The sequence below is a fragment of the Silurus meridionalis genome, chromosome 18 (genome assembly GCF_014805685.1).
Source record: "Silurus meridionalis isolate SWU-2019-XX chromosome 18, ASM1480568v1, whole genome shotgun sequence".
Lineage (NCBI taxonomy): Eukaryota > Metazoa > Chordata > Actinopteri > Siluriformes > Siluridae > Silurus > Silurus meridionalis.
Window position 1 is genome coordinate 20,220,569 of NC_060901.1, and position 27,786 is coordinate 20,248,354.

General features: G+C 40.0%; 2 long non-coding RNA genes across 2 annotated transcripts; one reads left to right on the forward strand and one right to left on the reverse strand.

Moving 5' to 3' along the window:
* Positions 1 to 1,559: 1,559 nt before the first annotated feature.
* Positions 1,560 to 27,361, reverse strand: LOC124400815. Its single transcript, XR_006928440.1, has 3 exons — positions 26,577 to 27,361; positions 15,936 to 16,127; positions 1,560 to 1,683 (listed from the first exon to the last, which is right to left on the reverse strand). It is a non-coding gene; the product is annotated as an uncharacterized LOC124400815 (long non-coding RNA).
* LOC124400816 lies at positions 22,330 to 26,047 on the forward strand. The gene is made up of 3 exons (XR_006928441.1): positions 22,330 to 22,816; positions 23,465 to 23,667; positions 25,629 to 26,047. It is a non-coding gene; the product is annotated as an uncharacterized LOC124400816 (long non-coding RNA).
* Positions 27,362 to 27,786: the final 425 nt, after the last annotated feature.

The window sequence follows — 27,786 nt, forward strand, 5'->3', positions numbered from 1 at the left end:
TCCCATCATTATTTCATCACCATGTCAATAACACCGGCATAAAAAACACCTGCCACTAAACCCTGATGCTCAACAACGTACTGACCGAGCGATCAGGTTCAAATTAAAACTAAAGGAGTTAGACGGATCTACGAGACACCTAAAGACGTACCAGCTCCAGCTGGATCCCACTTCATGAAGATCTCAGAATTTGAGGATAAATAACTTCTTAGTCAATACTGAAAAACATGCTTCAAGATCTGCTGTTTCTCGATCATTGCTCTGGCACGAAGGAGTTGGTGGTGAAAAGACCTCAGATGTTCAGCTAATATACAGTAAGAGTTGCTCAGGAGCTCCAACTGACTGTAGAAAGGACATCACTCACACTCACACTCTGTAATGTTTTACTGATTTAGAATCACACTCTTGGTGTCACCCAGCTGAGGACGAGGAGCCACTTTGTGGTGAAGGAAAAACTCCCTTAGATGGGATGAGGAAGAAACCTTGAGACTCCGTCAATGTAGTTCTGCTCATCAGTTCATGCATTTCAATAGAAGTGAATTTTGTTCTATTATTCTTACATTCTGTAAAGCTGTTTTAAGACGATGTCCATTGTGAAAATCGGTATAGAAATAAGATTGAATTAAACTGAATTAGAAGAACAGCTCCAACCCGTTAAACCCCAGAACTTCTGTGAGGCTCCAGAGTTCAGATGCTATTCGTAGATGTTGGTCTTCTCTAAAGCGACGTCAGTTACATTCCTCTTTCTGAAAAATCAATTACAATTTCAAATCAAAGCTTTTACTCTCTTACCCAAAATTGTTGCAGATAAGAGGCGTGTTTAAGGTTCTGTGGAGCGAGATTACACAGGAGGAACTTCCTAACCCAAGATTCCAGAGGTTATCCAGAGATAGGAATGTTTTCACTGTAAGCGTCATGCTCTGATAACACAACCCAATTCGTCTCTCGGTGGCGTCCTCCCACGACCTGCTAATGGGGTCAGGGGAGAGAGTGCAGGTCTGTGTGTGTGTGTGTGTGTGTGTGTGTGAATATGAGCAGATAATCTAATCAATATCAGTTAAACAGACAGCAAGAGAAAACATTGAGGCGATCTCCGAATAAGGCCAGGTCATCACGGGACATCGGCGTGACTACACACACACACACACACACACACACACACACACATTCCCTCGCTGAAGGAACGTTCTGCCTTTCCTGTAGGAAGAATGTAGCAGGTCTGATTTCCACCGCAGTGAGATGAAGCCAGGATTTGTTTGCTAATAAAGACAGAGTTAGCTTGAAAGCACGACTATAATATCGATCCATGACAGAGAACACACTCAGGCTTTAATAATGTCGATGGAAACTCGGGCCCGTGTCGAACGAGTGACACAAATCTAAAACAGACCGTATTCGAATGTCCAAACCCTTTTAGACTTTAGAAGCCAATCTTATCTGATCCATGCATTTGAACACAAACACGCCATCCTCCGAAATCTGCATTTCATCCCCATAGAAGGACTGACTTTTATTTATCTGCTCCGTACATGGGAACACAATTCATGAGGGAAACATTACAACAAGGTAACATGGTCCAATGAATTCCTACAACTTCTAGAACACTGGACACTGCGAATGTTCATTACTACACCATTTGGTCAGTGATTCATTCAGAAGCGTTTTCTGCTGACTGTAAGATTTCTGGTGAAAAAGAAAAGTGAAAAGTTTAATGAAATATGAAAACACGAGTTTGTGGAACTGCAGTAGATAAACACATGATCAACGTTCCTCCAAAAATTATTCTCTCACTTGACTTTTCCACCATCAAAACATCAACACTCCATTCATTTATCTGAAATCGTATTACAAATACAGTGAGGAAAATAAGTATTTGAACACCCTGCTTTTTTGCAAGTTCTCCCACTTAGAAATCATGGAGGGGTCTGAAATTGTCATCCCCATGTCCATTGTGAGAGACATAATGTAAAAAAAAAAAAATCCAGAAATCACAATGTATGATTTTTTAACTATTTATTTGTATGATACAGCTGCAAATAAGTATTTGAACACCTGAGAAAGTCAATGTTAATATTTGGTACAGTAGCCTTTGTTTGCAATTACAGAGTCAAACGTTTCCTGTAGTTTTTCACCAGGTTTGCACACACTGCAGGAGGGATTTTGGCCCACTCCTCCACACAGATCTTCTCTAGATCAGTCAGGTTTCTGGCCTGTCGCTGAGAAACATGGAGTTTGTGCTCCCTCCAAAGATTCTCTATTGGGTTTAGGTCTGGAGACTGGCCAGGCCACGCCAGAACCGTGATATGCTTCTTACAGAGCCACTCCTTGGTTATCCTGGCTGTGTGCTTCGGGTCATTGTCACGTTGAAAGACCCAGCCTCGACCCATCTTAATGCTCTAACTGAGGGAAGGAGGTTGTTGTGCTGGTTTAAGCAAGGGAACCTTCCGTGCCATGCATGATTTCAAACCATGACGTCTTAGTGTATTACCAACAGTAACCTTGGAAACGGTGGTCCCAGCTCTTTTCAGGTCATTGACCAGCTCCTCCCGTGTAGTTCTGGGCTGATTTCTCACCTTCCTTAGGATCATTGAGACCCCACGAGATGAGATCTTGCATGGCGCCCCAGTCCGAGGGAGATTGACAGTCATGTTTAGCTTCTACCATTTTCTAATGATTGCAAAAACAGTGGACCTTTTTTCACCAAGCTGCTTGGCAATTTCCCCGTAGCCCTTTCCAGCCTTGTGGAGATGTAAAATTTTGTCTCTAGTGTCTTTGGACAGCTCTTTGGTCTTGGCCATGTTAGTAGTTGGATTCTTACTGATTGTATGGGGTGGACAGGTGTCTTTATGCAGCTAACGACCTCAAACAGGTGCATCTAATTTAGGATAATAAATGTAGTGGAGGTGGACATTTTAAAGGCAGACTAACAGGTCTTTGAGGGTCAGAATTCTAGCTGATAGACAGGTGTTCAAATACTTATTTGCAGCTGTATCATACAAATAAATAGTTTAAAAATCATATACTGTGATTTCTGGATTTTTTTTTTTTAGATTATGTCTCTCACAGTGGACATGCACCTACGATGACAATTTCAGACCCCTCCATGATTTCTAAATGGGAGAACTTGCAAAATAGCAGGGTGTTCAAATATTTATTTTCCTTACTGTATAAATTGAAAGTTTACATCATGTGGCAATGCTAATGATTTATACTGATTTATAATGATTTATAATGAAATGCCAGTGTTGCTCCATGAACCAGTTCATTTTATCAGTTTGTTTGCTTGATATTAACCAAAATTCTGCTTATTTTCTTTTCCTTCGTCACTGAGACGTGGCAGTTTTCCTCATTCTCCCTGTCTGCCTGTCTGTCTGTCTGTCTGGGATCAATGGGGCCAACCAAATAAATCACACATCAAAATGGCCAGCGAAAGAATCATTTGCTTTTCATGATACAGTGTGCGAAAGAGGGAGAAGTGAAGAAAGAGAGGAAGAATAGAGATTAAATGAACTCAATACAAAGGAATTGCAGTGAGATCATGGACAAACTGATGTCATCCTTCTAATAGAACATGGATCTAAACGAGTAATTAATAAAATCATGTCATTAAATTCTCACCGTGTAGAATGAACTCAACCGTCGCATTGAAACCACCACACCAGCGTTATGAGTGAAGTTCTCAGAGCTCCAGCACCATGCGGTTTTTATTCTGGCTCGTGACTCGGAGTCGAGATGGTGGGATTGTGGCTCGGCCTCCCACCAGGGCTTTTAATAGCTTCTGACAGGCAAATCAAAGTAGGAGATGGAAAGCTGCACTAAATGGCAGCGCTTTATTAATTACAGGGCAGGTGGACTGCAGCGAGCCGGAAGTAATGACAGCGTCTCTGAGCCATGTGAGGTTCCTCTCATATTAAATGAAGCGTAATTCTCACTGTATGGGGCGGAAATACAGGGGAGGAAATTGCTTTGGGAAAACGGTGTGGGGAAAAAAGTTCAAAACTGTTCTACCAGGCGACACGGCTGATATAAACAATTACTTCAGCTTTAGGGGATTGTGTTAGCAGGAATCCATTGGTTGCATATGGAAGATAACGTGCAAGAATTCTGGTGTTCGTATGAACTGTATACGTTCCGACCGAGATAGACATCGATACCGAAGGCAAGCATTCCAACATCAGGCCAATTCTCCACAGTGAGCCTGTTTTTTTAAATAATGCTAATCCCCACATCTGCTCAGGCAGAGCATGGAGTCTGGCTTCCTGCCGTACATATTGTGTTGCTGCTTGTGCAGAACATTGTGGGTGGTTAAGGAGGCGTTGATACACAGGAGAGAGAATACAACGAAACAAAACATGCATACTCCATCCGTCTGTACACAGCGTCTCAAAAACATCAAAACCTCACCATTAGAACGATCCTGACCTACAGGTCATGTCTCTGCCGGACGAACGGAAATGAAAACATAAACAGAAACTGGGATTTGTTCTTTTTTTATTGAAAGGTCCAAGATATTCTGTAAAGAACGTTCAAAATTAATATTGAGGAACGTATTCATCTGTTCGAGAAGGACTCACACGGCGTTATTCAAAATCCCACCAAACCTTCCTCGACTCATACGTTTCCTCACAACATCACTGCAGAACTCCCTTAGCTTTATTAGCTTTAATAACACCTGTATACCTGCTCAGTCATGCAAATGTTCAATCAACCAATCAGGTGGAAGCAGCACAACACCAAAACTCACGCAGACACTGGATTTTTATTCACATTAAACATCAAAACCAGGAGAAATCCTTGAACGTGGCATGTCAGGGTTATTTCAGTATTTCAGAAAATCCAGATCTTAGAACTGTCTCGAATGTTTATACAGAATGGGGCAAAAACACATCCAGCATTGAGCATATCTTGTTGATGAGAGGAGAATGACAGCCAGATGGCCTCGAGCTGACAGGAAGAAATACATAATCCATAAATAAAGAACTACTCTTTGCAACTGTGGTGAGCAGAAAAGCATCTCAGAATCCACAACCTCGGAGCAGATGAGCTACAAGATAACGATGTGGAGACCACTTCAGGTCCCACTCCTGTCAGGCAAAAACCCATGCTGGTGCTGCAGTGGGCAACCACTAAACCTGTAGACTGCAAACAACATTGTCTTATTTTCCTACTTTCTTTTCTTTCATTTGTGAATTTTCAGTGTTTTTGGGAGATTTCAGTGTTTAAGTGTATTTTGTTTTTAGACATGGGGAAAATTTGAGGTGAAAATGGTACATTCTTTATGATTTATGCTCATCAGTGTTAAAGTAACAATAGATAAAGATTTAAATATGAGCGTAGCAAACATTTTTTACTAATGTTTATACCCTGGAATGATGGTTTAACGTTCTCCAACAGAGTTCTCCAACAAAAAGTGCCATTTTCAATATTTCTGTTCCCCTCCCTAACACTTTATTTAGCCAGAAAACAGAAGTTGAACTTCATCTACACATTGAATGGGAGCATGGACGTAATGTACCTGCACACTGGTGTGATTCAGCTCCACTGGCCTTCTTTCTTAGGGAGACACTTTGATCATTCTCTGCCCCACTACAGGCATTTTTCATCGCCTGCCATACGGCAAAGTCCCACTTCCTGGTTGATTATTGCCTTCTGGAGCGACTGTTCTCTTAAACATAAACACATATGGTGCAGATTTGTCTCATGAAGGCACACATTCTTTGCTCCTTAACTGTTTTGGAGTCTGAGTTATCCACAGCTCAGGACTCTACATTATTTACGTCTAGAGTTAGGAGGTCGCTCGGGGATGTTAAGTTTTCTCCTTCAGCTCGGGTTCAAGGTGATAACTTCATACCACACTCAAGAGGCAATCAAACACCAATCCAGCCTGTTCTTTCATTTCTGCAACAGTGGACAACCATAGGGAGATAAGAACAATAAATAAATAATATAATGCATTTGCTGTGTTTTGTAATGTGCAGTTTGAAATTAAGCTCATTTCCCAAATTGACACTTTCCAAAGAAAATAAATTAAACTTTTATAAAGTTCTTATTAACCGCACTTTAGCAGTTGCTTTCAGTGATCCTTTATTATAGTGAACTTTACACTAAAATTGTAGCTCAGCAACTACAGCAGACATGCACCAGTATTAACGCAACAAGCTAATTAGCTAACCTTAGTGATAATGCTAATGTTGATCATTACTTTCCCAGCATTGTGATTAGCATGGCCTGTTACACGCATTTCAGTTCCCTGCCTGTGAATGAATGAACTTTAAAACCTGAAAATACTGAAAGTTAATGAAAAGTTGAGAAATGAGACGTTACGCCGTTTACGCTGCTTGTTGAGTTTCTGTAATGGGTGAAAGGACTCGTAGTTGAGCCCAGATCATTTTTGATAATTTTTACCGCATGTAAGTGGAAAATTACACTATCACTAAAATGCAGTGATTTTAATACCGACAACGACAAAAATCTGCCGAACAAAATGTCGCTATAAGACGTGTCGTCTTGTCCTCGCATCCTGAAATACAGGACACGATTCTGGCTCATTTTCTACTTGTCTGCTCTGTGATTATGAATTAAAAAAAGCCGTGAGCTGGAACACAAAATCTGCCTGTATCAGTGAGAGGAGAAAAGGCGTAGCCATGCGTAGCCATGCAACTTCTCCCAAAAAAAGCCAGAGACGAGACTTCTGATTTCTGTCTCCAAATGAACCTGCACTGATGTAACTTAGGGAAATAATCACCGAATGAATCATTTTGGTGAAAGCAATCTAAATATTCGAGTCACTGGAATGAGTCAATGTTACCACCACCACCACCACCACCACAAATCATCCCTAACGGGATGTGTGCTTCAGGGCCCTGGTGGATCGGGAATGGATCCTTCAGAAAAGATCCTGAATAGAATTTATTTTTACCTCATTTTAACAGACGCCGTTATCCAGAGCAACTTACATTTATCTCACATATACAGCTGAGCAGTTACGGGTTATTTAGTAGCAGCTTTGTGGTGCTGGGATTTGAACCCATGACCTTCAAATCAGAAGTACAACATCTTATCCAATACTTTTTTAATAAAATCACAGATCATTTACATTTATGGCATTTGGCAGAGGCCTTTATCCAGAGGGAATTACAGCTGAGCAATTGAGGGTTAAGGGCCTTGCTCAAGGGCCCAAGATTGGCTGCTGGGTGGGATTTGATCTCAGGATCTTTCAATCACAAGTCCAATCATTAACCAATGACCTACTATTTCCCTTGAAAGCCTTGAAGGAATTTTTTTTTTTTACTGACATGGTTTTGGGAACTTCAGCAATGGTTGGTGTTATTTCTGAGGGAAGCGATAAGCAGTCACAGTTATGTTTTGAAAGAGGAGCAGGACTTGATGTTCCTATCCTTCATTTAGCTTCATGCTACTTACTTTATAAAGTTAAAGCTCAAACATCAGTGCACCGCTTCACCCCTGCAACATTACCTTAGTTGTTTTTCTCATATCTTGGAATCAATATGAAAAAAATGTCTTCCCAGAAATCAGATCAGATCATTAGCATCTAATGCCTGAGAGAAATTAGTGCTCCATCTGGAGCTTAATCCTGATAATGCTGCTCCGAATCCACTTGGAGAAATTCTTAAAACAAAACTCCAGACTAAAGATCTTCTTTCCCCAAATGAATTAGCGGTAGTTCAGATTTACCTCAGATATGTAATAAGCGAGCAAAGTTTATGATGTTTCTTAAAAAAAAACATTCCATTTCATTTCTATTCCCGCCGTTATTCTGCTGCCTCCTGAACTGACAGGAAATAAAATATTTATGTTCTGTGATCTCCAGGAAAAGCTGTTCGGTTTACTGGGTAAAGAACAGGCAGCTAGCATGAATGCTAAACTGTGATGACTCAGCATATGCTGTTATTTCACTGAGTTTCTCTTAGAGGTTAGAATGCTGGAACACTTTGATCGCCGCCGTGTTTAGCGTGCGGCGCTTTATGCTACGCCTGTTTAACAAGTCAGCGCGTAGGGAAATTTATTACGCTTCGGTCACGTGACTAATGGAAACGAGGAGCCAGATGACAGCGTTCACTGTTACCGATAGCTGCTGATTGTTTTTGAGTCAGGAAGATCAGCCGCAGTCTGAACCTGTGTGTTAAAGATTCTCTGTAATGAGGACGTGGACAAACAGAGTAATGCAAAGTCTCATAAGAGTTACACATTTCCAAAAATATATACATAAATCAATTTGCAATTAATATACAAAACGTGTAATTAATGAAGTAATATGGTAAAATAATAAAAAAAAAAAAGGACTTTTGTAGGAATTTCATTAAGAAATTTATTTTTAGTGAAGCTCATACTACTACTACTACTACTACTAATAATAATAATAATAATAATAATAATAATGTGGCATTATATCTATTATACCTACATACGGTTTGTCAAATGTACATTTATATCATTTGGATCATCATTGTAAATAATTAAGCAGGTTTAGGGCCTTTGATCAGGGGCCCGGCAGTGGCAGCTTGGTGGCTGAGCTCAAACTTCCCCTATATTCTGCCTGATGATAAACACTGAGCTGAGAGAGGAACGTAATTTGGATGCATGTAAGTGAATTGGGATAAACATTTATTTATTTTCATTAGCGTTAACATTCTAACAGCTGGAATCGGACTGGAAATGGATTAAGATGCTGAATAGAGAAGCTGAATGAATCCCAATGTATGTCAGTTCCATGGGTTTGTTAATATGGATCAGATCATGTCGGATTTATGAAAAACAAATGGTGTGAATGAAATCTATGTGGAACTGCTGCATGTCTACTGAAATGAGATTCGTCTGTTCTAGAGTTCTATAGGGTTCTGTTTCAGGGTGAATAATAAACTCAGTGTACTGTACATCAGAACATCTTCCCTATTACTTATTCATTTTATGAATAAAACCTTAACAGAAGAAATGTAACAAATTTCTAAAAGGTATTAAATAATTTTCTAAAGAAATTTCCAGACAGAAGCAGCTGAAGTTTGGAGCGGCTCTGGGAGACGTGATGCTCAGAGCTGCTTCAGTACGTCTGACTTTGCCCATGGAATGTTCCATTTCCTTTTTCATGGACTTATTTTTAGGACTCTAATTTGCACCCAGGGTGTTTTTTTTTTCTCCAGCTGACCTTTTCATACGTTTTCATATTAAAAGCAAGCAATTTGCTTAGCAGGAAAATGTCTGGATTTTATTGTTATATATATACACTGGGCTCTGTACCGTGCCTAAAATAGCGTAATATATAGAGTATAAAATAATCTGGAAATCTCTATGTAGTTCATTGGGTTTGCTGAAAAAGGTTTAAAAAAAAAAAAGTGACAGACTGAAGACAAACCAGCTTCGTAGCTCGCCACTGCATTATTGTATTTTCCAGCCGCTAAGCGAAGGAAGCATCCTTACGTAACGCTCTGAGGATTGTGACAGGAAACAAATCATGAAAAAAAAAAAACAATGATCTGTGGGCTTTTTATTTTTTATTCCACAGGAATTGACATTGCAGTTAATCTCAGGAACGCTGGGATTCTGTATCCCAGTCGACAGAAGCGACTAAACCTTCACTTCCATGCGCTCATCAAGTTGCACGAAATATTGCTTTTGCATGCATATGCAACACAGCTGTCTATGTTTCTGAATAAACACGCTTCTATAACACGGTGATTGCTGTGTGCTGGAAAATCATGAATTAAACATTTCATGGTCCGTCAGGCTCTGAAGGAGGGGACACGTCTAAACGCTCGCATATTCTCTAATTGCTCGTGTAAGACAAACAGAATAATGCAGAAAAGGCGCAGGACGGCATCCCGAGGAGAGACAGAGCAGCCTGACAGCTGAACGAATTGGTATTGAGTGGATTTTCGGGCGAAAAGCTGCTGTAAATTCCAGCACCGTGCGTGCAAAAAGAGTTCATTTTTATTTTCCACCTTCCCCCAGAGGAGCCTCAATAGACGCAATTTAAACACAAAAACTCCAGAACGCCCAAGCAAGCGAACGCAACAGCGGGCCAGATAAACTCGCTTTTGTCCAGGAAATGAATGGGGAAGTTTGATTGAAGTGTAAAAGCTGAGGTGCCGTCTCCCTTCAACCGCCTTTCACATGACTTTTTCCTCACTCTTTCTCCTAAAAATTGAATAGCACCAACGTGTCGCCGAGTGCAGTGTGAAATACACAAATGGAAGTAATTACCATGCAGAATTCTTATGATTAAGACTTCAGGCATAAATATTCCACTGGGATTATAACTGGGATTACAGCTATACTAAATACATCTGATTGTGTTGGAGAGAAAGGAATCATCAATACAAAATTATTTACAAATTTAAAAAAAGGAACCACAGTGAAAGACAAATTACTACTAAAATGGTCAAAATCAATCAATCAATCAATCAATCAATCAAGAGTTTGGCTATTAATTAAATTCCAAAAAAACATTATTACTTAATTATCACGACAAATGTTTCATAGTCATGAGTATCTGAAGAGAACTGTGTTCAGAAATAACAAATGACACCACCACCATGCTTCACTGTGCAGACCCCTGACCTGATCTACAAGATCCTAAAAATGCTCATGTCTCATAAAACAGATCAAAACAGAGCCAAACCCTTTTCATGTGCACCGATTTTTCCCTCAGACACTTTACAGGAATAAGCAGCAGCGCAACCTTTCTTTCTCTCTTTTTTTTTTCTTTAATCGGTTTCGGACAGGACTGTCACATAACATTAGATCGGATCTCCACCTCCTACTGAATCACACTGGTCACAGCGATTATTCTCAGACAATGCAAAAAAATGCACCTGATTATGATGCAGTCATTCGGTTGTTTTTAACTGGAACCTAAAGAAAGATAAAGGTGGCTGGATGTCATGTTGTGGTGCAGGATATTGTTTTTATTTTTTTTTCCCCCGAAATATAACAGAGTCAAAGCACAGGCATGCATAGTCAATACGGCATATATACATAGCAACAATCTATTTACAAGTAGGCTGAGGTCAAAACAACAACAACAACAAAAACCCACCGGAGTACAAACCAGACAAGCAACCAAGTGGAGCAGGAACCAAGACACACAACAGCTTCAGGTTGAACTTACACAAGGTGGTCACCTTAAAGCAAACGAGACAAACAAGGCACTGATACGAAGAAACAAGCAGCAGACTTTTATCCTATTGGTCGATTTGCAGAAAGCAGTTTTATTTCACTGCAAATATTAACAACTGAGAAACGAACAAAAAATCTAAATGCTCAGAAATTCTTGATTCTGATTGTTCAGAAGGAGTTGGTTTGTTTTCTGTAGTGTGAAGACACGAAGAATTTGGTTATTGACCACAGGAACTGATTATAATATTGTTTTTTTTACCCATTAATTATTTTATTTATTTACTTATTTATTTATTTAGTAACCTGGTTATTTTATGATTGATTTACATTTGTCTCTCAGGTCTTTATTCATCGCTGCAGAATTCTTCTGCTCAGTTTCCAGCAGTGAAGCAGATCACAGCATTACACAGATTCCAACATCCCAATCCAAAAAGTTTCCTGATCATTCCTTGAAGATGATAAACTCCCTTGCTGGCATTAAGGAACCCCTGCACTGCCATCTGCCTACTGTGATTGTGCTCTGATGCACTGATGGTTCTGTGAGAAAACTCATTTTCAGAATCTTCATTATCTTTTATTATGGTGCCCTTTGGCAAAGCGGAATGGGACTGAAGATTCATTTTTAAACCGGGTAGAAAAATGGGTGCTGGACTTTGAAGGGGATCTTACGCATGTTTTGGAAGATTTTTTTTTTTAGCACCTGATTACCAAACTACACTTCTTACACTCCTTTACATGGCAGAGTCCTTATGGACAATCAAGATGACAAAAACACCAGAATTTCACCTACGGCTTTACCATAAACTAATAGCATGGACCAATAGAGTGCTAGCAAGCTAAGTGCGCCTAATGAATCTTTGCAACCTTTCAGAAATATATCAGCTTCTCATCTTCACATGGGCAACTCAGCAAATCAGTGGCACAGAAGAATATTGCAAAATAATGATTAGCAGGAAGTCTTCAAGTTTTGTGTGCATCGTTTGCTGCCTTTCATTTCCCATAATCCCATGTGGGAGCTCATACGTGGCAGTGATTCAGGACAAAACATTACAGGAGAAATATCTGCCATGATAAACAAATGGCCACTGGATTAATTATAATCCTGTATGAAAAACGTTCGGGGTTAGTGATCATATTCATGCGTTTTTTCTCATGCTATCGGGTGAAGCTGCAGCTCTTTAAATCCCATCTCCTGAGATAAACCCAGAAAAATGGAACCAGTCAAGTTTTGCTCAAGTGAATAAAAAAATATATATTTTTTGCTCAAAGAAGATTTAAGTTCTAAGGAATTCGACCCTGACTTGGTGTTGAGGGAGTTTGACCAGTCCAGTATTGAGCAAGGTTACAGTCTGGGGAAGAACTCTCTCTCCGTCTCTGTCGAGAGGTTTTGTTATTTTCCCCTGACCTTTAGCACCAGATCACCTCGGGTTATGTGCTTTTACCCCTGCACTGCTCTCTCTATAATAATAACTGCACTTTGAAAGACCCCTCTATAAAAACGATTTCCTCTGAAGATAGAGGCTGGAAAGAGAAGTGATGAAGGACGGAGAGGTTGTTGACCACCTGACCTGCTCTCATGTTGGAATAAAGATATGTGAAGAAGGATCTGGTCATGTGCAGAGAACGTTTCTAAAGATTGCATGATTTGTTTGAGGAGGTGGAGATGGCTAGGTACTAGATGATGTAAGAACATTATTAACAGAAGGGTGAACATGTATCCCAATGCTGGCACTTTCATGTCTTTAGTTCTTCTTCTGGTCAGTATATTAGCCCAAAATTGCCTTTTGAGATCTCTGGGAATCGTTTTAGAGAATTGAATACATCCAATAGCTTCAATATGAGCATTCTCCAGACAGGGCAGAAGATTGAAGTGAACGCCTTCATTTTCAGCAGCTTCTCAATCTGGGTCAACATAGCAAAGAACACTACAAGGCATCACAGAACTATTTGATCTGGTCCACCATTTCCTTTACGTAGCCTTGAATATACAGCAAACTTCACAACTTTTACACACAATCATGTGGATTCATTACACTGTTGTAGGTGGTCAAAGGCTCTAATCAACAGTGGCATTTCAAAATTTTCAAGCAGTAAATAAACATGGCGTGATCCAATGCTGAGGGTCAGAGACCATGAAGGAACTCAACCAGGAAGGCTGTGATACCATGAGGTCAGGGAGAAGTCAGCAGTAATGTTTGCAGCATCATATGAGGACAATGTCTTTTGGCACACTGACTTATGAAGGTTGGTGCTTCCTATGACTGTGTGTGCAGCCTTGTGCTGCCATCTGTTGGCGTGTTAATTGGCAAAATTAGTCTTGAAATTATTTGATACTACCAGGATTAGGCAGACTGTAGGTACGCAGTATGAACTTCCATCTAAACATTCTGTAGGTGAGAAACTGGAAGTAGTTCACGATGGCATTGTGAAGAAGGAAGAAAAGTCAGAAATACCTGTAGAGAAAGACATTTGTCACAGCATTGTCCATTTCTGTCATCCATATCTAATAATAATCTTTGTCACTTTTACAGGTGCTTTGGCTCTCCTACAGCTGGAAAGATGGATATGTTCAGGGATCCTGCTGTTAGGATTATGATTTTCTTTTTCTTTTTGTTATCAAAGGGACAAGAAGAAAAATCTCTCCGAAGGTGCGGTGTGGTTTTCTGCAGCGCCGATCAATAAAACTCCATCAGTGAAGTCTTGGAAAGAAGACATGTAGAGGAGAAAAAAAGACCTGCGCTCTTAGCCATGACTTCCCAGAGTCGAAGGTCTTCAGGTGGAGGTTATGAAACCGGTGCCATTACATCATTGTCTGGCGCCGCTCCCTTACTCACGGAATGAAAGTCGCCTTAAAGTCACCTTAAATCGCTTTTTATTGAAAGATAGATATTCGTCCTAACATCCTTTTAAAACGGCTCACAAGAGAGCAGGATGAAAAGCGAGGCTGCTTCTGTTCGGCTTCGAATGCGAGGAACTTCGGATGAAACTAATTTCACCTCTAAAGGAACAGACAGATGTGAAATACAGGAAGAATGCAGGGCAATGAAAACCCAATAATTCTAGAAATACCGTCTCGCCGTCTCGTTCTGTCTTTCACATCTTTCCTCTTTACACTCATACAGTTGCAAAGAAATCATGTGTATGTCAAGGAGTTCACGTCGATTTGTTTTTACTGCTGTTGTTTTTGCCTTCGCTCCCTCACACCTGCTGATCGTCCCCGAAACACTCAGAGGAAAATCTCAGAGTTTCACACACTCAGAAGTGAGAGCTGGTTTAGATTAGCCAGCGCCCTGCTAACAGAGTACAACATGATTTAGATTTAATAAAACGCTTCTCATGGAGGATAAAATGTGGTGACACGTGTCCATTTTTACGTCATGGTCAATTTTTTAATAATAATAATTTTTTCACAAGATTTACATAAAACACACTCGTAAATTTACTCACGTTTACAAGTCCCTTCCTGAACACTTTTCCTTCTTTATGATTTTTACGTGATAAAGTTGCATGTGTTTTGATTCTCAGGATCGTATGATGCCACGTGCACTGCGTGTGTTTTCTCTGTAACGGAGAAGTGTGTGAGCTGTAAAACTGAAGACTGATGACATAAAGAGCTGAAATTCTTCTGCCTGGTTCTTGGTTTTAATTGAATTGTAGAACACTTTAAATAACTTCTGGAAAGTTGATATGCGTCGTGTCTTAGCATGTTTTTACTTTAGAGACACGTTTGTAATGTTCTTTAGTCTTTTGTCTCAAAGCAGGTAAGAAAATCTTCCTCTATTCTTCTTATTCATTTGTTGTTGTTGTTTGCTGCATCACGTCTCGTGTGCTTGTGTCCGTTTCCTGCAGCGGATGTTTGCTCTTGCGTTGTGTATTAATGGCGGGTGCCTTGTGGGAGGTCTGTTTGTTTGGAAATATAATAAACTGTGAGAGGAAGACAGCCGAGTGTGTGTCATTAGGTACAGTAATGGCCCCCTCTGTGGTTTCAGAGAGATGGTGTGTGTTCGGCTCGTCCAAGAAACAAGGAGAGATTCGCTGGGCCAGCTCTTACAAACACACACACACACACACACACACACACACACACACACGCACTGTGTGGCTCAGAGATGAACCAGAGTCTAATAAAATGTGACAGCTATCATGACTCACACTGTGTGTGTGTGTGTGTGTGTGTGTGTGTGTGTGTGTGATTTTTATCCAGATAGGAAACAGATACACTTCCTATAAGTGAGCTTTAGAAACATTTCAGGTAATGGAAAAGTGTGTTTTTTAAATCTCCAGCAATAATAAATTGTCTCGTTACCTGAGTGTGTGCACCTGTACGCTGTTATTGTGGTTAGTTAGGTGGTGTTTGTGCTTTTTTTTTTAAATAATCGGGGTGAAGGTATTTTCTATTCCCTGTTGCCGACTCTGATTATAATTTACTCCTGATTTATTTTATAATAAATTATTGCATGTTAGACCTGATTTTTATTTATTTATTTTTTGTCCACAAAAAAAAAGAAAATCATTTATTGGTTGTTGTGCACAGGAAATAAAGTGACTGTAGAAGTGTGATTACAACGGCCAAGATCACCATGACAACAGACAGACAGTGGTAAAGTCATAAAACTTAAATACAAACAAACTAAATAAATAAATAAACAAAATTATGCAGTAGTCAAGAGAACAAGATCTTCAACAAAAAACTCCCTCACAACTTCTCTCTGGAAAGGATTTGCATCGCTTATAAATGTGTCATTAAGGCCGTATGTAGGGACCCTTTATATAAAATATTACCAGAAAGATTATTTACTCACGTCTCGTTAAACACGTGCGATGGAAAGCATTCCTTGTGGACAGAATGAGAATTTCAGTTTTTGAACACTGATGTTTTGAAGGTCCTGGGATTGGAGAACCACTCAGGAACCTGCAGCAGGCCGGCATTGGTGGAAGTGAAGGACATGTAGTGAAGTGTTCTGTGTGTCACAGGGCTGGTTTCTGCTGAGAAACTGTTGAGAAAGAAGAAGGAGGAAATGTAATTCGGAGTCGTTCTTGATCTAAATAAAGGGTGAGAAACCATTTTCCCACAATAGTTAATGCAGTGTTGTAGGAGGATGATCTCTGATCCCCGCATGTCCTCGAGACCGTCATCGCTCACACGCATCTGCTGCCGCTCTCCGTTTTACTCCTCAACATCTGCTGCTCTCCTGCTTCCAGTCTCGCTTCATAAACGCCTGCTGTCATCCTGTTTCTCTCTCTATTCCTTACACACTCTATAAAGCTCAGTGTCAGAGTTGTTTCTCCAGCACTCATCGCTCCATGTTCATGTTTTTAGTTTTAAAATGACCCAGTTTATAATTTTATCACTAAAAAGTAGAACATTATAAAAATAATGTGTCCAACCTGAAGCTTTATGTACTTGGCCCAATTCCATTTAGGACAAAGCCTCATCCAGGCTTCTGATCTCATGAACATCTCAGATGAAGATGTTTTAAATCTAAAAAAAGGCAGAGGCTCAGTGGGACATTCGTTCAGTCAGCAGAAGTTGAAGGTTAAACAAACGATCCGACTGCGTTCCAGGTAACAGATATTAATGTATTTTCTTGTGAAAAACACATCCATTTAAAGATAGATTTTGGTTTCACTTTTACACTTTGGGTCCTTTGAGGCGTAATGATGCAGTTTAACAATCAATTTTAGAGAGAAACAATTTATAGAAATAATCCAACAATCTCCTGCTCATTACTTACATTTAAACCAGGTTTTAATTTAAGCTTTTCTCTTATTCTTGAACGTTCCTTCAAACAGATCAGATCTCCGTGTTTGAGTTTTGGGGATTTGAACTGATCCGATCCACACACTTTCAGCTTGATCAGACTTACAATTCAACATTAACTCCGCCCCTCATTATCTCTAACCACACCCACCTCAACCTTTTCATCAGAATCAGTGCTTTAGGTACTGGAATAGAATAGATGTGACAGCAGACTGAGGGTTCAGATCTTTCAGTAGAGGAGATTTCTAAGAACTGGTTTGCTAAAAGAAACTAGCATTTCTTTTTGCCAGAATGTATTTATTTTCTTACCAACATCTGTGAAGAAATACGAGTCTGAATTATGTGTATTTTGGAGGATTTCAGTAATTATGTGCTACAGAAACACTGAAGTCTGAACATTAAAAAAGTTCTCCATCTGTTCTACACTTTTCTAATCAACCGGAATAACATACAAAATCCGTTTCCTATTAACTTCACTGCAGCTACTGAATAATTCATAGAGGTTACTGAATAATACGAGTTTCCCTCTTTTTCAACATGTTTATGGTGCACTTTAGCTGCCAGAAAACCTCACGAGTGCACTGAGGAACACAAGAACACGATTTCGTTCGCTTTAAACACAGAATTCTTGCGGGACAAATCCAGATTTTTGGGCTCGGGTTAGCGTGAATTCCTCCCTTACACATGTTCTTCTGCTGTTTAGGTTTTGTTCTGTGCTGCTCATCAGCTTCTGTCATGGCAAATCTCTGGGGGTTCCACATGTTTGGTCAAAAATTTCTCAAAAGATGCATATGGAGATTAAAACATGGCACAGATGGAGGTTACCTCAGACAACTGGGTAGAAACTAAAATATCTCGCATTTGGTTCTTATAGAGTTAAAACCTGACTGTACACTGTGAGCTACAGGGGTTCAAGCCCGAGATTACTGAGCAGAACTGAATCACATCTGAACCGAATCCAATCCGTTCTGTAAGATAAGAGTTAAACACACACCGGTGATTTCATACACACTTTATATTCTTCGAGGTGTCTGTAATAAACTCAGACTGTTTGCTGTTCTGCACTCCGACAGTGTTCGCCCCAGCATCGTTTGTTAGCTTTATTTCACACTTTATATTAAATCTCATCCTTCCATTTCATCTGCTTGGCAAACAGAACCAGGCCCGCTCACGCCACGCTCTTCCACTGATGGATCTATCAATTATTCAAATCCAAACAATAAAGTCATTTAGAAAGCCTTGTTTCTCATCTAACGCACTAATTCCCCAAGTTGATACAGGAAGAGCTCTGCCCCAGGCTGGTCCTCAAAGTCCTGTTCATGTAGCAGAAAACATTCATAATGCTGCTGAGTCCCACATCTCTGGCCATCGAGATTCTTAGAAGGAAAAAAAAAAAAAAGGTAGAAAAAAGTTGGATTTCTTTTTGTTAAATTAAAGAAGTTATTCAGCAAGAAGCAACAGACAACCTGCATTGCATGAATAAAAGAAAGGATGAGGTCCCCCTGTGCTTCAAATGGTTTTGATTTATTCACTTTATATATATAAAAACTCCATGTTTTTTGAAATCCACTGAAGGACATGAGACTCGAGTGAGCGTCTTGGAGGAAAAAAGGTTTTGAATTGAACTAAAATACTGAATACCACAATTCCAGTCCTGAACCGCTTCCTGTTTCCTTAGTAATGAATTTGATTTGTTTAGTAACATTTTCATTTAATGCCATTTCTACAACTACCACCACTAACTATTATTTCTACAACCACCACTACAAACTACCACCACTAACTACCATTTTTACAACTACCACCAATAACTACCATTTCTACAACTACCACCACAAACTACCACAACTAACTACCATTTCTACAACTACCACCACAAACTACCACCACTAACCACCACCACTAACTACCATTTCTACAACCACCACCACTAACTACCATTTCTACAACCACCACCACTAACTACAATTTCTAAAACTACCACCTCCACCAACTACCACCACTAGCTACCATTTCTACAACCACCACCACTAACTACCATTTCTACAACCACCACCACTAACTACAATTTCTAAAACTACCACCTCCACCAACTACCACCACTAACTACCATTTCTACAACTACCACCACTAACTTCCATTTCTACAACTACCACCACTAACTACTACCACTAACTACCATTTCTACAACCACCACCACAAACTACCATTTCTACAACCACCACCACCACTAACTAAGACCACTACGGCCACCACCATGTTACCAGCACAACTACACTATGATATTGTATTTTTTTCTATTTAATGTCACATTTATTGTTAACCATCTGCCAAAGTTCTTATTTCTTGTATTTTAGCAGCTTCACTACTGTAAAAAAATACTTTGTGAAAGTCAATATTTGGGTGCAAACTCTTTAAAAATGCAGCAGCCTCAGTCTCAGGTAAACTTGGTGCAGGTTTGAAGGAGAATCAGGAAAAGAAGTTCTTCTGTGTATCTGCCACAGAGACTCCTTCTAGAAACTTCTGGAGCTCCGGGTTTTAGCAGTGAAACCTGACAGTCAGCATTGAAGAGCCGTTTACAGTTTTTTTGCACAACAACATACAAATTATATCTAAAATAAAATCGAAGACACACAAAGAAAATAGTTTATGATGTAAAATGCATCCACACATTTAACACCTTCTGACCAATCAGAATGCAGGATTCTATTTTGCTGAGAGACGTGTTAGAACGTGTTAGATGGAGGCTAACTCATCCCAGGCGAGTCTGTGCTGCAGATTTTAAACATTTCTTCTTTACATGAAACAAATAAAAAGCAACAGAAAGAGAGGAAGAAGAAGACCACAGGGAGATAAAAGCAGCAGCCGAGATGAAGATGAAGCTGGGGCTTTTTGCGTAAGATGGGATCGGGGGAACACAGAGTGTACTGAATAATCACAGTTGGTGCATTTCATGCTTGACCTTTCGCGGTGGAGAGGGAAGATGAGGTGAAAACGCATTTCTGCTGAGAGAGATAGTGACCGAGGCGCCCTCTATTCTCCCTCGGGCTTCGGAAGAGTCACGGACAATCTCCATGACATTTCAATACTTCAATGAGAGGTCGTTCAATTTGGTAATGATAGCATCAATTTGAGGCGGCAGGACAGAGCGCACGGGAAAGCTCGCGTGCAGGATAATGGGGAAGTCTTTGAGGCTTTGAGCATTTTGGAGAAGAAATCAACAAAGCAAAATGGAATCTGAGATCGAGGGATTTGTATTCTGTAACTCCTTCCCTGTTCCAGACTTTGGAAGGTATCAGAGCGATTGGAGCGGTGGATGATGAGTGTTTGAGACGTGCAAATTTCTAAAAATAACAAAAGCACTGCCTGGAAATGAGCAATCTCGGTTTACTCAACGTGCCACAGCAGGTTTGTGCCCTTGTCTTTCCTTCTCACTCTGGATCTTCCAGTCATCGCTGAGAAAGAGAGAGTGAAAGAAAGAGAGGGGGAAGCTGTGGCATGAAACTGAGGAAACTTGATCCTCCTGCCTCCTCTCTCTCTATCTTCGTGTCTGATGGATATGCTATGCTCGCCCTCACATCCATGATGTCTCGCCATAAACATGTCACAACGCCAAAGACAAAAAGAACACTGTCTAATCTCAGCCCTCATCCACTCCCCTCCTGCATTCTCGCTTCGACTCGCCTCCAGTCTCCATCATGGAAAATGACAGATTGGTACGAGGCGGACGAGGGAAGTCATTCGGTGTCACTCAGCAGCGGTTCTTTTTTATGCCTTCTGAAGAACGATATCTTCCTGACATTCGTTTCCACCGAAAATAGATAAACTACACACGGCCTTGTATTCTCATGACTGCATGCTTTTTTGCGTTCCTGCCCCTCGACTCCGCTGCCTTCTGACGAAACATTACTCACGACTCGCTCCTGTCTTTGTCACTCATCCAAAACCAGGCTTGTTAAACGATCGCTCGGGAACCTCCGCCCCCATAAACTATGTGCATTTCATGCTTGTGGAAAACTCCATGCAAATGCTAAAGGTTGGCGATAAAGCGTAGGGATATTACGGCTGGGTCGAGCCGAGGGCCAGCGCCGAGGATTTCGTGAGGTTTGTCATGTGACCGATTCCGTTTCATGCTTGTTCTGCCCGACGCTTCGTTCCGAGTCCGAGACTTTTGAGGTGAAGTCGTTGTGACAAACAGACAGAATTTTACTTCTTCCTCTGCATTTTTATCACATCAAGACATCGTTCAATACAAAACTCCCGACACAGAAGATTCACAGAAAACGCATGAACATCACTAAACCTCAGCATTGAGGATCTTCAACTTCTCCATGTGTGAAAACCAAGCCGCCTTAAACCTTCTACCTTCTAAAAGATTTACTCATACAATCACTCAGGGGTTAGAAGAGGTGAACAAGCCTGGAGCGTAGAAAAATAAATATAATACACACAAACGAATCCCTGTTCAGAACCCCTTGGATTTTCTACAAAGCCCCCAACTCCATCTTCTCCCACTTTCTCCACCTCTCCTGTCTCAGCCTGTTTGGTAGAAGAACAGAGGATCATTTATCAAAACGTCATATTGTGGCATGAAGATGGCACAGTGGTGTTCCACAAAGTCCTGGAGCTTTGGGTTTTTTAAAAGGAACTTCTGAAGAAATGAGGAATGGAAGAACCAAAGAATCGGGTCAATTAGCATTTTGTTAAGTTTGTGCAGCAGGAAAAAGGAGGAAATCAAAAGCTTGTTCTTGAAAAACGCACTTAAAGCCGAGCTCCTAAAGTAACAAGGATCCCTCATGTGAAATGTACAATGATGCCGTGTTTGTTCGCCCATTTCTTTCTTTCCTAAGATCAAGGCAGCCGGATGAAGCAAGCTTTTATCGCTTGATGTGCAAAAGATGCGGAGTGTTTGTTTTGTTAGTGCCTTGGAGGATTTTTCTTCTGCGGACATCACAAGGCTCTTCCTTGGCATGCAGCCTTGAAACATCCTGACTAAAAGGAAGTCCTGTTTACTAAGATTCCCATGTTTATTCTACACCAGGAATTGCACATGCAGGGGCGAGAGATCAGGCTTGTGGCTTTCTGGGGTCTTCTGGATCATCTGAATCAGAATCTAAAGAAAGGTTCTTAACTGATGGACACAGAGATGGTCCACTATTCTGAGACTTTTTTTTTTTTCGCTGAATACAGAAAGTGAGTGTTTCGAACTGCTATAAATAAATCAAGAGAGAGGATGAAAGAGAGAGTGAAGTTGGGGAAAGACTGAAGCTAGACCTCTTCCTGAAGGCCATTAGTCTTATAAAAAATGAAGACGTGCATTGTGGGAGAACAATAGTTATTCAACAGAGGCTCAGACCCAAGCAGGCAAACCACAGACGTGTGTTAAAAGCTCACTCGACTCCTTATAGACTTTGGTGGTTATGGCACAAACATCAAACACTTTACACTGCATTTGCTTGCAGTAATAAAACCTGCATAAACTTGACATTCCCGAGAGAAGACATCTGGCTTCCGAGAGCTTGGGTTTTCTTCTAAACTGCCCACGAACACTTCACAAGCGAAAGATCTTCACATCAGCGTGTTCCATTTCCTGGTTTACGTTTAAGATATGATCAGAACCCAAATGCAGACTACTGTACATGTAACCGATCATTTTCCGTCTGATCCGATTCTCTATTGCAGTTCGGTCACATGGTGCCAGCATGTCACTTCCTGCCTCAACATCGTCCTGAAGTCCTCTGGCACTGACGCCACCCTGCACACTGTTCATCGAGTACGAAAGTTCAGCGACTGATCGTTGGCTTGTAGTGACATCATCATATCCTGGACTGCAAGTTTTAACTCATGGACCAGATTCCGAGTTCAGAATGTGATCAGATATTGGCGGATGTTCTCCAGAGCTATGCTGTGTTTGAATCGTAGGTACGCTGTAGGTACAAATTCCTCTGGAGTTCTTTTGTTTCAACTCAAACATTCTTACAAGACTCGTTACCAACTGCATTATAGACTAGAGAAGGTACCTTTGGGTTCTTCAGTTGATGTTCTCGTTATAAATACTGTCATGTAGTTCAGTAGTGTGGGAATATATTCAGCGCCGATTTTATTTAAAGAAGTGAAACAAATATTTACATGAATAATTTTTGGTAGAAACCCTCATACAGATTTACATTTCTACACCTGAGCAGTTGAGGGTCTCGCTCAGGAGCCCAGAAGCAACAGCTCGGTGGTGCTGGGATTTGAACTCATGACCTTCTGATCAGACATTGCGTCGCTAGTTATATACACTTTCAAATATCAACCAAACAGCCAAAAACAAACACACCCACACCCACAAATAAACTAGAAATGTTTTATTATATTTTGTCAGTTGTTTGTTTGTTTGAGTGTTTAACTGTGGTGCTCTGTTTGAGTGTGTAATGACGATCGTGATTATGGGTCAGTGATGGTAACAGGTCCGAGTCCCAGCATTCAGAACTGCTTGTATATGTGGGTTTATAGAAGCAATTTTTCTGATCTTTTGTTCCATTTTGTGGTCTGTAAATTTCCATCTCCTGCATTTGCATTCCACAGAGACGCTTTAGAATCAGCACAACTACAGTTGCTCAGAGAAGTGAAAGGCCCAGGGATGTGTGTGTGTGTGTGTGTGTGTGTGTGTGTGTGTGTGTGTGTGTGTGTGTGTGTGTGTGTTACAGGCCTCCTTCAGGCAGTGAAAGCCAGCAGATGGAGAGGCTGAAAACATGCAGACAATCAGATCGACAGCAGAATGAACACAGGTATTTCTGGAGCCTGGTTCCATCCTGCATTGCTGGAAAAGCCACGCTGAAATCCTAAGCTCGCATGACAAACAGGTTTAATGGTGTTATTTTTTCCCTGTGAATGAGGCTAAGCAACTTGTGGAGACATTACAGGCTATCAAAAGGTTTAATTTGCACCTCACCTCCTCATGACCTCTGAAAGGGATTACAGCACCAAACTTCAGAAGGTGTTGAAGTGGTGGAAGATTCCTGTGGCATTTTAAAGAGCAGTAATGAACTTGTTCCTCACCTACATCCCTGCAGCACACTGTGTTACGGGGTTGGTGGACAGCCAAAGAGAATACAGTCGAGAATTTCAGCAACATGAACAATTCCTGCTGCATATAAAAGGAATAACGAGTTACAGGACAGACTGTTGATCCAATCACAAGCAGTTTCCCCATCAAACCAGGGACTTGTATTATTTTCTCCAGACCTTCTGTTAAAGAGAAGAATTATGTAGAACTTTACCAATCAACACAAATCCGTACATTACACTGTACAGTATGTCTGATTAATTGCTCAGCTACACATAATGAACTCCTACATTTTACATGCAATTTATACTTCATTTGGAATAAACAATGAGCACCAGATGACTAGCAATAATATAATTATCGCTGGTCAGCTTTCTGCAGGTTTAAAGCATTCAGTGCTATTTTGCTTCAGTTTGCTTTAATTTGGTGAAAATATGCACAGAGCCCAGTCATCATCATCATCATCATCATCATCATCATAATAATAATAATCCCGTTCCATTGTTATTAAGGAATAAATGTAGGAGGAAATTGTCATTTTTTAGGTCGTACAAACTTCTGCATTAAATCTCAACCCAGATAAAAGCCTTCATGTTAATCCCTTAATCTACATTTCCACACAGGAACGTTCACGTAACTCAGAATGAGTCATTCTTGAGGAAATGTAATGAAAATAACACCATAAATAATATATACGGTTTGTATTGTTAACAGCGCCATGGGAGCACGAGCAGCACGTCACCACGGATTTCTCAAACCTCATAATTACAACCTGAAAACGTTTCTCGTTATGATGATTATTATTATTATTGAAATTTTTGGAATATCCCATTATTTATCGTATGCTTCTGGCTTTCTCATCACCACTACACGGATTAGCTGAAGAAAAGTCTGCAATAATTACATTTTCACAAACCCTCGGTACGCATGACAAGTGTGTGTGTGTGGAATAATATACAAGTTCTTCCTGTGAAGCTGCTTATTTTTCTGCTCTTGTGTTACATGACCTCAGTTTCCTATTGTTTTACTTCTAGAGGTTATTTGTTTAATCAGAGACCAGATGTTTAGCTTCAGACCGACGTTCATGACTCACTAATGTGAAGTGCAGAACCGGTTTAGTAAAAGATCTGGACACTGAATTTGGGAAATTTCCTTTAAAAAAAAAGAACATCGGATGGAACATTGTGTCGGTATAATTTATAAGGGTGTGGATCAGTGAGAGTGAAGGGTTTAATTAGGACCGTGTTCTGAGAGTGTACACCATCAGGAACAGATTTAACAAAAACATCATCAGAAGAAAGACCAGCCCTTACATACACTCTACAGAAGAACTGCAACTGCCAAAACACATGAACAATTACAATCCTCTGAACCTCAGATCTACCTCGTAGAAAGTGACTTTTACCTCCTACAGGTTCCTCTGTTAGAAGAATCGACTGTAATGATCAGAATGTGAAGGATTTCGCCTGCACAATACTGAACATGTAGAACATTCAGAAAACTATGAACTCAGTAGTTAATGCTTCATTATAAACATTTACTGTAGAGGAAGTGCACGTTTGAATGTTACCATGGTTGCCATGTTAATTCGTTCTTATTTAGTGATTGAATATAAAAGAATCTTATGCGAATTTATAAAAATATATATATATATAAAAATGTATTATTTTTACATTTTTTTAGGAATGAAAAATGAATTGATTGAAAACTGTTGACAGCTGTGATGGAGGACGTGATTGGTCGGAAGTGGACATGATTGGTCTGGGGTGGACATGATTGGTCGATGGAGGACGTGATTGGTCAGAGGTGGACGTGATTAGTTCAAGGTATCGTAAAAACACAGCTCTACCTGAACGAGACTTGGTATTGAATGAGAACGCTACTGATTCTGTACAAGCTGAAAGAACAAACTGGTTCAGGAATAAAGTGGAAATTATCTGTTGTGAAAGAAACAAGTCAGAGATGAAGAGGTTCAGAAGAAGAAGGAGGAACCATGCTATAAAGAGACTGTATCACTGAAGAGGTTTTTTTTGCATGAAACAATTTACAAATATATAAAGACGGATGATTATTTAAGATAATAAACATGACGTCCACTGAAAGTTTTACTGCAGATGTAACTTGCGCCTCCCCGCGTCTCAGCAGGAAAGATAGAAAATTAAATCGAAACTCACTCTGGTCTTATTATTAGAAGTAAAAATATTTAATAAACAATTTAAGTGTCAGTAAGTGTATAAAATAATAAATAACTGTGTGAAGGAATGAGGATCTATTAAATCAGAGGAGATAAAAACAAGCAGTTTGTTCATCCAGAGAGAGAGAGAGAGAGAGAGAGAGAGAGAGAGACAAAAGCCTGTAATTAGACGACCACAAGATTTATATGTTGTAGTTGGTTATAGCACAATTAACTTTACACAAATACTTTATAACTTATTCATCACAACTCTCTCAAATCAGTCCTGCACTGATGTCACGCCAACATTTTGGTGAACAAGCTGCAGTTCTTTGCTGGTTCTTACCCACCATTCAATTTATTTATCAGCATTAAATGTGCAGATAAAAACATGTGGCCAGAAATTCAGGTGAAATTATAGTTACTGCAGATCCAAAGCAGAAAATAACAGCACTTACACACTGCAATCTCACAGCTCCGGGAATAAACGAGTGTGAACAGGAAACAGGTGAGTGTATTAAACGGGTAAGAGAAAATGGAAATCCCCTGTATTGCTGTACAGGAAGTCAGACATGTTCCTCCTGAGTGCTCATAATCTCCACCCACCATTTCTCCTGTCATCCAAAAACCACATGTTCCAGCTCTCTTCTGATTTGGAAAGGTGGAACTATCTAACTTGATTGGATCCGAGTGGAGAAAAGCGAGACGAATCAATGCTGACTCGAGGCCAAGAACAACACCGAATTATCTTTAGTCATGTCGGACTTGTTGAGCCAAAATACTGAAGCAGATTAGAGGTGGAAAACAAACGCCAGGTCCTATTGAGCTTATGGCTTAATTACAGCACCTGGAAATCATTAGGTCATGGAGAGAAGTGGGAGAACACAAAAAACTAGGAGAACTGAAAGATCTGAGAACTTTGAGGAATGGGAGAACTTTTACTGCACTTGGTTTGATCCAAATGAGGGGCTTCAGTAGAACTTCATCTGTGAAATGTCTGACATTATTTACATTCTCATGTCTGAAATCAAAGCTATGAACTCTAAGCATTTAATACACCCAGTTTTTTAACGTTTCTATTGTATTGTATGAATGTAATTGTATATATTTACTTTTTTCGAGAAGAACTCCATTTGACACAAAGTTGTTTTTTTTTGTTGAATAAATTTTGCATGAACAAAATGCATTTTTTCATGACCTTCTCCACCATCTTTTCCCCGTCCTTTAAACGCTTTGTTCTGGAATAAAACAGGAATGTATTCAATAAATATTTCATTATTTACAATCGGATCAAGAGTTTTTTTCCCCGACAACTCTGTAGGAAATAAATAATTCAGGACGATCTGTAGTGTGGTACAGTGACGACCTCACAGGACAACGTTCCTCCTCAATGCTCCGTCCTACTGCATGTGCAACCAGGAACCAGTGCAGAAGTGTTCAGCAGGTACAGAAATATAAATCCATTTCCACAAACAGAGGACAAAGTAAAAGAGAGCAGAAATGGAATAAAAGAATGAAACTATTAAATAAAAACTATTTCTTAATTGTAATTATTTTTCTGATAATGTTTAAAAATTGTCGTCTTTTTTTACATTAACTGTAACAGATGCATTTTATAGATCTGGTGAATTCCAGTAGTGAATATTATCAATATGATGTTAATGTGAT